This window comes from Saimiri boliviensis, chromosome 9, assembly GCF_048565385.1.
Source record: "Saimiri boliviensis isolate mSaiBol1 chromosome 9, mSaiBol1.pri, whole genome shotgun sequence".
NCBI lineage: Eukaryota > Metazoa > Chordata > Mammalia > Primates > Cebidae > Saimiri > Saimiri boliviensis.
In genome coordinates, this window is record NC_133457.1 from 40,471,736 (window position 1) to 40,483,812 (window position 12,077).

The following is a 12,077-nucleotide window of genomic DNA, read 5'->3' on the forward strand; positions in this document are numbered from 1 at the left end:
ATGGAAACTACAGGGTCTCTGGAAGAGATGGCTACCCATTATCTTCATTCTTTACAAATTTTAAGTAGGTTTCTTCAGAAAATAGATCTTGTGATGAAGACTGGGGTAAAAGTTATTAGGAAGAAGTGGGGAGGGGTGGGACTAGAAACAGGAGGCCAATTAAGGGGACAGTAGTAAGCAAAGTTCCATAGAGAGTAACTTTGGTTTGATCCTGTCCAGGGACTCTGGAACTAAGGTAGGGCATACCCCAGGATGATTACAACCAGGAACCAGGAAGCTGGTGTATTTAAACCTCCTCTCTGTGGCAGGCCTCCAAAAAAAAAAAAAAGTCACAGGTGCTGGCTGTTGGGAGTGAAAGTACATAGGGAGCTGACATGTGCTAAGATGGTAAAGGGATCTGGGGACATGTGGGCAGTGATCTGACAGCATCTGCCACACCAGTCATTGTTAGATACTCCATGATTATCATTAAATGCAGAGGGAACAGAGTTTAATCTAACCAATCTGTACCAGCAGTGAAGAACTCACTATTACCACGCTGGGAAATATGCCCAACTTTAGTGTCATCTTGTTACAGAGCCCAGTGTGCAGGGAGAGGTTTCAGGGGGTCAAGAGATCTATTTCCTGCTGGTAACAGGCTGGTCAAAGAGAATCAACACATACTAGGCAATCTAAATTAGGAAAACAAATCAGGAGCAGGGTAGCTATCTCAGCTGCCTTCAGAGGCCAAGCAGATAACCTCAGTGAGCGAAAGCTTCCAAATGGCTGGGTGTAGGGCGGCAGGGAAGGGGAAAAGCTTCTGGAAAGCCAGAAAGATTCCCATCTAAAAGCAATAAAATTCAAACTTGAGGAATACTAGCGCAAAATTATATTTTGTGAACACAATTTGCCCAGTAGCCTATCAGTTTTCAACACTGAATGTCTAAAAACAATGACCTTAATATGTACATAAATATCATTTGGACAATAAAAACTTTCTAGAATACAGAAAGCAAATATGGAGAAGAGTGCTTAAATCCACTGGACTCTTGCCACATGTTTAAAAGTTGGGACTCTGTCCCAGAGCAATAGATCTTTTTATTAGCAGTTTCATTATATAATGAAATCTTTAGTATATATCCAAATTATATACTTGTATGTATCTCAGTGTATCATATAGTATATCTATGTATATATACTTGAATATATAATAAGAGCATTCAATCCTTGTTTTGGCTGAGAGTTTCGCAATCAGCATTTTGAAAGGATAGAATTCTTTTAATTATTCAGCAAAATATAATGTTGTCTCTTAAAGGCAAACGACTGTCTCGATACAATCGTTCCTTTGCCCCTTCTCAGAATCATTAGAGAAAAATTTCCTTGATGACCAGTGACCCACTAAAGTCTGTGTAAATTGATTGACTGCAACGCTAATGACTAAGCCTTGAAGTAAACCATATGGTTAGTGTATGATGTTCAGAAGTTGTATTTCATGGTGGTGCTCCCCAGTATTTTTCCCATGTACCAGGACATGCTTGGGGTTTCTGCCATGATTCACCATCGTTAATCGGGTAGATCACTCAGAGTCTTAGCTTTCAGTCTTGAAGCTTATGGGTTGAGCCTAAATGGTCCCACTGTTTTATTTAAAGAGTGTAAGTATTTCTGCTGAATCTTCTATGCTTATGGCATTGAACACACAAACCGGCTCTTGTTGGCAATCATAAGCCAATCGGGAATAAAATCTTAAGATTCTTTTGCAATAAGCATTCTTGTGTTCCCATTATGACTTTAATGTAAGATGCTCTATCGTTAAGGGACTTGTGGTTATCTCCATAATTTTTCAAATTATATTTAAGAATGCGAGTTGGGTTTCGGTATCCTGGCCATTTTTCCACACTTAAAATTAAGAACAAAATACTTGTCCTTGAGACTGAATTTTAAATTCATAATCTCTTACGAAAATCATATGCAAAAATAGATATAAAAATAAAGCCTCAATTAATCCAGGTTGGCTTGCCTCACTGACTGAATTTGCCAGCTAGCTGAGTAACTTCCCACTTCCAACTTTTGCTTTGAAAGACTTGGCATAGGAAAGGCTTACTCATTTGTGGACCCTATGGGATGAGAACAGCTTCAAAGGAAAAATGAAAAGGACTTCTTTTGTTTCCCTTTCTTGGCTTTTGATTTATCCTCATGCTTGCTTTTATATTTTAAGAATATGATGAGCCCTTATTTAAACTTACTAGAAGAAGACTATTCCAAATGATTGAGAAAGCTAAACTATCAATTATTGTAAAAAAAACATTAAATTTTTTTACCATAGACAGTGTATTCATAACTTAACCAATAAAGTCTTCTAAAAGAGCTCTTAAATAAATTTAATTATTACTTAGATAAAAATGATATATATAGAGTTGTGTAAAAAACAGACTGTTTACACTATTGATTTGCTTTGATATCCTGTCTTTATAGGTTATACAAAGATAGACTTCTGAACAATTAGCGTTATATTTGATTCTTTTTCCTGAATTAAACTACTCCCCTCTTTACACCGCCCAAACCAATATTTAATTATGTACTGCACTTCCACTTTGCTTAGGTCATAAAAATTGACTTTAGAGCATAAACTTCCTGTCCATTAACTTTCGCCTAAATGGCACTGGGTTGCCATTTGGTTAATTATATTTGGAGTTCAAAGTTGTGATTATGGCTGATTTATCAGATGTAATCTTTTAAAGGCATAAAATTAAATAATGGCAGTATAGGTAAAGAAGGTTAACTTTCCCTCAGTCATAAAGATTAATGGTCTTGCTTTTCATAATATCCTGGATGTTGATATAGTACGCTTTGCCTTTGTGTGGCTGAGTTGCATAATCTCCAAGTAGTGAAGTTCAGAGGAGATTTTGGCAGCTTTTGGTCTTTATAGGTTAAAGGACCTGACCAATCTAATGGATTTTGGTTTTAAGATTTTCTAAAGCTTACACAGTTCTGTTCTTTTATCTCAGCCCATTGAACAAATATGAAATCTGGGCTAATTCAACCAATAAGATACAGTCCCTGCCTTTATAAAGCGTTGGTAGGCATCCCCCAAACCAAATAAAAAGCAAATAAGTACAATTACTACAACTTAATAAAATACGATCTTTGAAATTAAAAAGCAGTGTCCTAAGACATAGAATAAGAGGGACCCGAGGGGGTAGATGATCTTATTGTCTTATATTCTTTATTGTTCATTATTACTAATTTAATTTTCTCCTATACAAACAAAAATCAACCAATTGTTATGCAGTTGATCGAAAACTTGTTATTGGACTCCATTGAAATGACATGACTTTTGAATTATTAAAATGATTGGTTCTATATAGGTTTAATATGTCCCTATGAGTGAATATAATCTAGACATTTGAAAATTATTTTTATATTTGTAATTTATAGCCCCTAAATAATTCTATGATAATATAATATGTAATCAATGCAGCAAACTTGGAAGTTACAAAAAATCCCAAAACCATTTTACCCACAATTCTACCACCAAGGGATAACCAGTATTAATGTCTTGGCCAGTATCCCAGTCAGTTTCTAACACATGCGTAAGTATTTATACATGTGCATTGGTACAAGAAATCTGACTATACACATTATTTTACAACCATTTTCCGCTTTTTGAAATGAGAATTTTTCCATGATATTTTGCATTTTTTATAATACAGTTTTAATGGATGCATCGTATTTAATTACCTTGTTGCATCTCAGTTGATTTAACCTAAGCCACTATTTATGCACCTTTGTTTCCAGTTTTTCATTTTTATAAATAGTTGGATGCCTATCTATTTCTTTGCTTTTAATTATTTCCTCAGGGCACACTCCTAAAAGTGAAATTGCTTGGTTAAACTCCTGAGGCTTTGGATATATGATGAAAAAGATCCCTTGGAGAAAAAACAAAAACAAAACCCATGCTGATAGAGACTTCCACTAGCTGGAAACATGTCCACTCTCACCATACCTCACTTTTACTAGGTACTTGTTTTGATTTTTAACTTTTGTCATTTTAGTAGTCATAAAATGACTACAAAACAGTGTTCTATGCTTTCTATTCATGTGAAATTAGAATATGTATTTAATGAGGCTTTAAGATTTGCAATGCTGCTTTGGAAATAAAACTAGAAACAAAATCAAATTTAGAGGAAATGGGAGCTTCTAGGATATGAACATTGTGAAGACAAAGTTCAAGGTGATGCTGTTTACAAAACCAAATCAACAAATTACAAAAGAATGCAACCAATAGAATGGAAACAACAACGAAAACTCCCATTTAAAGAAGGCAAGCAGAATCAGGGCAGAGAATTCTTCATTCCTTTGTCCCCTCAAAGCAGAGTTTGCTGTCATCTCTGATGAGAAATATATTCTTAGGTTGGTTAATATGGTGGCACCTCAGAATTCCGGTGACTTCTCTCTTGAAAGAGTTTACATTGACAGAATCTTAAAGAAGTGAGTTGTCAGTGAAGATGACATTCTACTAGAAATGGTCAATTGAAAATCTTAAGTTGTGGGATCCCTGGCAAATTTCTTTCCCTATTAAAAAAGCTATCAAAATTACATTATATGAGAAAATTGAGTAGTGGTGTTAAATACAGTATAGAATATTAGAATTAAACAGGATTTGAAAGACTGTCTAATCCAGCCACTTGTTTTACAGATAAAACAGAGTACTGCAGAGATGAAGTAACTTGCCCTAATGCCCATGCCTGGTAAGTAGCAAAAGAAGAAGTAAATACATTTGAACAAATATTTTGGAAAACATGGAAGTTCTCTATAATCTAACAGTTCAAATATAACCATAGTTTGGGATATGAATTTAAGTACTTTTTATATACACATAAAAACCAATATTTATATTTTTTCCAAAAACATAATCATACTATATGTAAAAATGAGTCTATAAATTGTTCTTTTATGAATATTTGATAGAGATAAAATGTCGTATTTTCTCTCTGCTAACATGTAGATGGTAGAGAGCAGATGGTGGCAAACTGTAAGGGACCAGATCGTGAATTCTTACACTTTGTGGACCCTATAGTCTCTGTCACAGATACTCAACCCTGTTGCTGTGTTGCAAAAGCAGCTCTGGGTCGATATGTAAGCAAAAGTGTGATCACATTCCAGTAATATGAGATTTATAAAAACAAACATCAGGTAACATTCATCCAGCGGATTGTAGTTTGCTAATTCTTGGAATACAGAAGGAAAAAAAAATTGCGTTGATTTAGAAAACAATGAAGCTGAGCGGGGAACGTAATGTTTATCCTGGGTGTAGGTGGCAGAAACTGGATTTGAGTTTCCAGGTCAGCCGTGACCTTGATTAAGGTAGGTAGACTCACTGTCCTCATGAGTAGAGTGCGAGTACTAATGCCCAGATTTCAGGATTATCCTGAAGATTAAATGAAATAATTTATATAATTCATCTGTTAGTAGGTAAGAAAATTTGCCATCTTTGGGGATGGGGGAAAAGCAGTATTTATGTACTCACATAGATGAAGCATTTGAGCAGGGAAGAAGTGGTCAAATTTACTGTATCTCAACAAGTCAAAGATGTACATCATGTGGATCCCCTCAAAAGTCATATTTCAAACTATTGGCAAAGGTTGTGTAGACATAACTATTACCAGAATGGTCCTGAGATTTCCTGAGAAAGGATTAACATACTTGGCATGGAACGTTTGCAATAAATGAAACATTAGAGTTTAATTCAGAATGATTTAAAAAGATAGAAGATATTTTAGAGGGAAAATCTAATTACAGTGAAAATAAAATTTCATTTATTCATCATTTCCTTCATTATTATTTTTGGGGAAAGATAAATAAATACATACAAAGCATAGCAAAGAAAAACATCTAAGTGTACTAGGAGAAAATAAGAAATTGATGTGATGCTGGTTAGCTATAAATTTCTCTTATTATAAATCATATTTTTATTTAATCTTCTAGTGTACATATTGGGTAAGTTCAATTGATATTTTAAAACAGAATCTATATAGCAGTCCCAAATAACTTTATTGCTTTTTTCTAATTGATTTTGAATGTATTTTTTATGACCTTATAACTTTGTTTTCTTCTCTGCTTGGTGTAGTTATACATTTGGTTGAGTGTTTTAAGATTTGAACACAGTTTTCTTGGTATTTCATTTTGCTGTTGCTTTTCATTCAGAGATAGCTTCTTTTATCTAAATTTAAGCGTAAGCTGGAATAATTCTAATTTATTGTTGTAGTTTAATACCAATATATTGATATGCTAAATTTTGTATTTTGGAGATAAGTTTTCTACTAGTTAAGTATTAATATTGACTGTGGTTTACAATTTAGAGGAAAAAAATGATTCAAGTTAATATAATGTTCATTTGTGAGAATAAGTATATTAATTTTTAAAAACAGAACTTACCCAACTTAATAACACAGCATAAAATGTACTAAAGTTTAAATGATTAAAACATTTTGGCACTGGCATAAGAGTAAATAATAAAATCATTAGAACAACGTATTTGGAAAAAAAAAAACCCTAAATATTGGAATTTATAGTATAAAAGTGGTTTTTAACATAAGAAAATAATAGTAGAATCAAGAATCAATGAAGGGGAACAAGAATATAGAAGTACAAAATATCTTTATGGCAAAAGATAAAGCTAAAGCATCTTTGTGAATGAAAGGGAATGTGTTTATATAGATAAATCCATTAAAATAATATAAATAATTCGGTGGGAAAATAGAATATATGAACTGGATATTCTCAGAAGAAACAGTGGTAGCCAGTAAAGAAAATGAAAAAAAGTGTTCAAGCATACTAATATTTAAATAAATAGGAAAACTGTATTTTGTGTTTCGCCTTTTATTTATAAAACATAGGCTTGATAACATCCAGCAATGGCAAAGCCAAAGAAAATCTCCACTCTTACTCCTTGTAGATGGGAATGTAGCATGAAATAACTTTTTCTAGTGTGAAATTGGCCAATATCTATTAACATTTTAATTATGGACATCCTGTAACCCAACTGCATCACGTCGTAAAACAGCTCCTGCCAGTGTCTGAACCAATAGACCATTTCCTCCATCTTGAAGCATTCTTTTCTTGTGCTGTCTGTGTGTCATATTCTCTAGTTTTCCAACTACTTCTCTGCTTCTTTTCTATCTCTTTTGCAAGCTCATCTCTTTAAACATTTCATCAAGGTCAGGTCCTGTGCTCAGTTTTGTTTCACATACTCTCTTGGGAAATATCATTCAACCTCTGGCTTTGACTGCCTTTAATACGACAAGGACACTCAAATGACCTCTCCAGGCAGGTTTTCCTCTCTACAACCATGAGCCCACCCACGATCAGCCGTACCCTTGCTGAGGCGGCTTCTCAGTGAGTCTATGTCTGCCAGTTAGGGTCTTGCATTTTTCAGCTATGTGCTGTCAGTGTTAAATGTAGTGTCCAGCATGCAGTCGTAGTTCACTGTTTACTTCATTGCTGACTGGAAGTGAGGCAGGACTTTGGAGAGGAATGCACAGTACCACTCCGCATAAGGGGAGACTGAGTCATTCTGCTTCAGCACTGTGGATACATGACCAGACTGGTGAGCCGAGATACAGTAGAGCAGCTTTTCAGGTGAGAATTTATTACAGGAGGTTTACATAAGATGAGGACAAAGGAGTCTAACAAGGCAATTAACAAAGATAATTTTTCTTTTATTTTTCTGGGGTTTTTTGGGGGGATTTTTCAGAATTTTCTGCAATGTTTATATACTATTTTTGTAATTGGGGATTTTTAAAAAAAATATAAAGTTCTTTGGAAATCTGCCTTATGATAGGGTAAGAGAGAAAGGTATTGTGTGTGCACGTGTGTGTGTGTGTGTGTGTGTGTACGTATGCACACACACATATACATACAGTCAGGAGACTGAAATGTCAAAGGTAACTGGCATAGCAGCAGGAATTCTAGAAGTTGAAACTCCAGGATTTGTCCCAATTGTCTTTATTCTTAAGTGACTTTTAGGGAAGAATAGGGCACAAATTATTCACTCAAATGGTCTGTTATGCCTGATTTTCAAGTATTAGAAACAGAACAGTATTTATGGATAATAAATTTGATAGTAACCTGTGCTCTCCTGAATTTTAACTCAGTCCACAGTCTTTACTGATGAGTACCAGACACTGACATCCTAGTCAACCAATTCAAGTCACCAAAATAAACAACCTCTTATGAAAATGAAAACTAAACATTACACTGGAGAAATTGAAAGCATGTTTTATCAAAGGCAATTTGTTTATGATCTGACAGCCTTGAAGAATACAATGAAATTATGTATCTCTCACATTAAAATGAAAGGGCAGCAGCTTCTTTAGACATCAGAGTAATAAGGGAATCGGGTTATTCAGGGATAAAATTCTGTTTATTCTACATGCTGAAGATTCTATCTAACTTTTTCTTCTTTGCATTTGCTGAAAAAAATGCATATTTCTGCACTAGTTAATGAATCATAGAAGGAAGCAATACCACTTTCTTAAAAAAAAAAATCTTCATTTTTGGTAAAAGAGTCACCTATAGAACAACCACAAAGGTCATCAAAGTGCTAAAATCACAAGATATACCAGGTAATAGTGGTTTCCTTCTCCATCGGGATCAGAGCCGATGGCCACCATTGCCTGCCTTCTACATGTGAGCCCTTTGACATCATTCTTCGTGTGTGTGAACCACATAAGCTGGGTTAGTGTAGGGCATTAGCATTCCAGATTCTCAGATACAGTACGAAGTATCATCCAACTACACATTAACTTAAAGAACCTTTAGTATCTGCTCACTGTGATAAGAGAAATAGTCATGAATTCTGTTCATGCTTTGGGTAGAACAATCATATCTGTATCTTGATCAGTGTTTTTAGATGATCCCATATATAGCAAAAGAAGACTTTACTGGAATATGTGACTCATCTAGTGAAAATACTTTCACAGTGCTTGAATCAATATAATACTATTAGAACAATATAATACTATTAGAACTATTTACAGTCCATGCTGTTTGTATACTTCGAAGATTCATTTATTCTATTACAGTAGTTTAAAATTATCTTCTGAATATCAAGATATATTCAGATTTTTAAATGCAATGTCTAGAGGAAAACAATAGTTATTAACCTGATAACTAGTTTTTAATACCAATATTTAAAAAAGCTAGAATTTCACTAAGTGATACAGGTATATTTTTTCCTACTTGATATAGGAAGAAATGATATACAAACCAGGAGAATTTCAGGTTGCTTGTTAGGAGTTTTAATAAGTAAAGTAATAATGAGTTTTTAGAAAGTCTCATAATAATGTAGAAGTGATTCCAGAAACTGGAAAAAAAAATGAAGCTCTAGAATAGTATTTAAAATGAAGCATACCTAACCGACCTAAAAACCCTGAGGTGTGCCAGGTAATCGTGGCTTCCTTATCCGTCAGGATCAGAGCCAATGGCCACCATTGCCTGCCTTCTATGCCTGAGCTCTTTGACATCATTCTCCGTGTGTGTGACCCACATAAGCTGGGTTAGTGTAGGGCATTTGCATCCCAGATTCTTTGCTTTCTTCCTGTTCAACTAAAGGAACCTCATGGATTATGACATTTGATCACTACCTTTGTATCTAACAGCCTCAGTGAGTAAAACACTTCCAAGGCCTGGAAAGGCTGACCCATATGGGATTGGTCTGGGTTCCGAGACTGGTGGGATAGAGACACAGAGCTCTGTCATTTTCTAGCTACATGGTCTCAGAACCTTAGTTTACTAAAAATGTAATTTGGAAAAAACAGCATTTCCTTCTAGTGTTGTTCTAGTGTTGTTTTATTAGTTCCCTTCCTATTTTCCCTTCCTTCAGTTCACAATAGCACTGGGTGACGTTAACCCCTTTCATAGATGCTTTTTTGCCACTTTATTGTAATAATTAGCTACATGAGCCATAAATGTGTCTTGGTAATATTATAAGAAAGTTTCAGTGAGCGCTAAGCAGTACTTTTTTGGATAAGTTAGAACTGTATATGAAAAAGACACTTAAAAATGCTATTTTTGATTGCTGATGTCATGGACATTGGCAAGAATATTGAGGCTGTATATCAAAAAGATATTTTGGGGATAAATCAGCATAAGAATAAAAGAGAACGCTCATAAAATTGAGAGATCTCTTTGGTATCAAAGTATATTTATGAGATAATATTTCAACTGAAATGGGGAAAAAATGGAAATCCATTGCCATTATACTACTATTTTGTTGAGATGGCAATCTTATAATGAAATCTAAAATTCCAGTTCTCATATCCTAAAGTGGATGCCTGCTTGCTTTAATCTCGGTTATCATTATATCACTAAAGCAATCATCAAAATTAGCTTTGGCGTTTTTACAATAAGGCAGGCTAGTAGGCTCTACCCACCCGACGCCCCGCCCGGCCCCCATCTGCCTACCTTTCGTAATCCCCTCTCTGTCTCTATGCCTGCCCCTAGTAAAAGTTCAAGAACATTCAACTGCAGTCAGAAATGAGGAGATCATTTGAATTTGGCATTTGGTGATTAGAGTCTTCCTTGAGTCTTGCTAAGTCACAAAGTAGTGCTTAGTTCTGTGTGTCTCTCCCACAACTTCGGAGACTCTTAGTGATATGGAGTAAGAAGAGCTACCAGTGCTTCTCTTATCTTGAAGCTGAGTCTGAAAACATAGCCTGTGGTAACCCTGTGCAAGATCCTAACGTCCCAAGGTCTGTTTCTCTATCTGTAAAAAAAAAGAAATTTGTCTCGAACCCCAAGGTCTACAGAACCCTTTGAACCTCAAGATTTTATGACTGCTGTCGTCTTTAAGCTATTCCTTAAACTTCAGTTAGTCAAATTCCACTGGCATACATTTTGCCTTGTTGGAAGCATTTTTCACTCGCATTTATTTCGTGGTTTTATTTCGGTCTGTACATTTTTTGTTTTAGCTTAAGTGCATTTCAAAATTGACAAATTATGACACCGCCATAAATATTAAATCGGCTTCACTTACCTCAAATAGGAGGTAGCCCATAAAAAGAAACCGGATGAAAAACAACGTGATTGGGTCCAAGTTAGATGGCGTGGCTTGAGGAAAGCTCTGAGTCTCAAATCTGATCTCTCAGTTACAAGGAGCTATAGAAGACATACCCCGTTCAAACCACCTTTCTTATCAAGAGAATCAGAAGTTTTAGAGTAGGATTGAAAGGGGAGTACAATAATTTCCTCAAAATACAATTTAGTATGATTTAAATCATTGCTGGTAACACTATGGTGCAGATTCTATTATAGTTGCTGGGAAAATTTCTGTGGCTCTTCCAAGGGGTGGTGGGGGTAGGTGCGGTGTTACATTTTTAGACTCAAACTCCAGAAAACTGAAGCACTGATACCCTTTATTATTCATGTCTCTAAGTAGCATCTCGGAAGTCGTCCTAAGTTATACAGTTCTCGTCTGAAAAGCCAAAGGAGAATTTCACAAACTCTATGAGTTGTATGACTAAAGTTTCATCATTCCTAGCTTTGAACACGTGCATTAAAAAAAAAAAAAACAAAAAAAAACCTTTGAGACATGCTTAACATACTGTAAAATTCACATAATTAAATTGCACAACTGAATGATTCCCATATAGTCACAGAATTTTGCAACTATCACCATGGTCTAATTTGGTAACGTTTTTATTTTCCCCCAAACACAATCCTATACCTATTAGCAATAACTCCCCACCTCATATCTACTGGCCCCAAACATAGGCAACCAATAAACCACTTTCTATCTCTAAAGATTTGCATATTCTGGACATTTCTTGCACATGTAGAATCATACAATATGTGTTCTTTTGCACTGGCTTCTTTCACACAGCAGTGTTTTCAAGGTTTATCCAGGTTATAGCATGTATCAGTACTTACATTTCATTATATTGACATACCATGATTTAAGCAGCCTTCTGTTTTATTTTCTATTACAAAGCACAATGAACATTTTGAACATGTATCATGTGAACTTAAGTCAACTTGTAGAATATTTTCTGAGAAGCGAGGTAGTTGGCATATTATACTCCTTTGTCCTCATCTGTGTA

General features: G+C 35.0%; 1 protein-coding gene across 8 annotated transcripts in view; it reads left to right on the forward strand.

Moving 5' to 3' along the window:
* Positions 1-12,077, forward strand: part of RARB (retinoic acid receptor beta) — a 1,029,560-nt gene that overhangs the window by 510,216 nt on the left and 507,267 nt on the right. For 7 of the 8 annotated variants that reach the window (XM_074405735.1, XM_074405733.1, XM_074405734.1 and 4 more), the window contains one exon: positions 4,676-4,727. The gene's annotated coding sequence lies outside the window, so the exon portion shown is untranslated. Of the gene's footprint in view, positions 1-3,823; positions 3,997-4,675; positions 4,728-12,077 lie in introns of those variants that run through there. The other variant, XM_074405739.1, reaches the window with a different exon arrangement.